General features: G+C 56.6%; 1 non-coding gene across 1 annotated transcript; it reads left to right on the forward strand.

Moving 5' to 3' along the window:
• The first annotated feature begins 926 nt into the window (after nucleotides 1-926).
• Trnaw-cca lies at nucleotides 927-998 on the forward strand. Its single transcript has one exon. It is a non-coding gene; the product is annotated as a tRNA-Trp (tRNA).
• Nucleotides 999-1,390: the final 392 nt, after the last annotated feature.

Below are 1,390 nucleotides of genomic sequence, written 5' to 3' on the forward strand. Positions count from 1 at the left end.
GGTTTTATGAAACGTTCAATAGGTCCAAAGATATCATTTAGTAGATTTTAAGAATAACAGTAAGAGTTCCTCAGTTTATGAGTGTGTATTTATTGGGTCTTTCAAAATATCCAAAAACACATGCTAATGGTCCTGGTTAGGAATTTGCCCTTCATGAAAATTCGGATACTTTGTGTGCGATCTCTGCACTAGCATACGTACGGGTCACAATCGGGACGAAGAAACAGCACCGAGAAATACTAGTGTTTCTGTTTTACGACTATTCCGCGTGTTTTTCTTTTCTCAAAGAAATGCTTATTTGTATAGCTAATAAAGCTGCGCGCCTTTCCTGCTTGTTCATCTAGCCGCTCGCTTGGGCATCGCCCAGTTTCTTCCTAGGAGACAGGGGACTAAGAACCAGAGCCGGCGCTCAAGTGCCCGCCGGTCCCCGCCCTCCCGGACCGGCCATGCCGGGCCCGGGGTCCCCGACCTCCGCCCTCCCGGACCGGCCGCCCCTGGCCCGGGGTCCCCGATCTCCGTCACCCCGGGCCCGCCGCCCCGTGCCCGCCGCAGAGGCGGCCGCCATCTTACAGGCGGGTCCCGCGGCCTCCCAGCCGCTGTCAGTCTGGTACCCCGGTCCACAGTCCCCGGGCGCCCCCGGCTCCCGAGCATCCCTCAGTTCCTCCTCGGCGCCCCCTCGCTCGTGAGTGTCCCCGGCGGGTCGCCGCGAGAGACTGAGGGAAGAGCCAAACGTTTGTCGCTGCCTGGCGACCGGGCAGCCTCCGCGCGGCGGTTCTGGCCGGCGCCGCGGGATTCCGAACTCCTTCCCTGCATCCGTGAGCGCCGATGCTCTGTCCCGCTCAATCCCGCTCTATCCCGAATCCCGGAGCCCAGGAGAGAGCCGGTGGAGCGAGGCCTTTAGCGATGCAGAGTCACTAGCTGACTGTGACCTCGTGGCGCAATGGTAGCGCGTCTGACTCCAGATCAGAAGGTTGCGTGTTCAAGTCACGTCGGGGTCAGCTTGGGTTGGTTTTTTTTCCTTCCCCAACAAGAATAAAGTACAGCAAATCCTTAAAGAGGAAATTGGATTAGAAGCGGATTAAACCGTCCTTCTTACACCGTGAAAGACAAGCACAACTTTTTCTCTTTGTGATCGTGAACGCCCGAACGCTCTGCAAAGCGATGACTCCCGATGACCGACAGGAGGCGCTGCTGCAGCAGCAACTGAATAGAGGTGGGACCTTAGGGAAGGTGCGCTGACTCAGCCTCAACGGTCAGAGCCCTGCCTCGCCCCTCGGGCTGAACCCCCAACCCCCAGGTTTCCTGGTCTGGTGTGAGCTATCAATGCTGAACCTGTGCTTTAAGATAGATCTCTCCGTGTTTGCTTGGAGTTTCATTTTCTCTTTTTTTT

The sequence above is a fragment of the Microtus ochrogaster genome, chromosome 7, assembly GCF_000317375.1.
Source record: "Microtus ochrogaster isolate Prairie Vole_2 chromosome 7, MicOch1.0, whole genome shotgun sequence".
NCBI classification, from domain to species: domain Eukaryota; kingdom Metazoa; phylum Chordata; class Mammalia; order Rodentia; family Cricetidae; genus Microtus; species Microtus ochrogaster.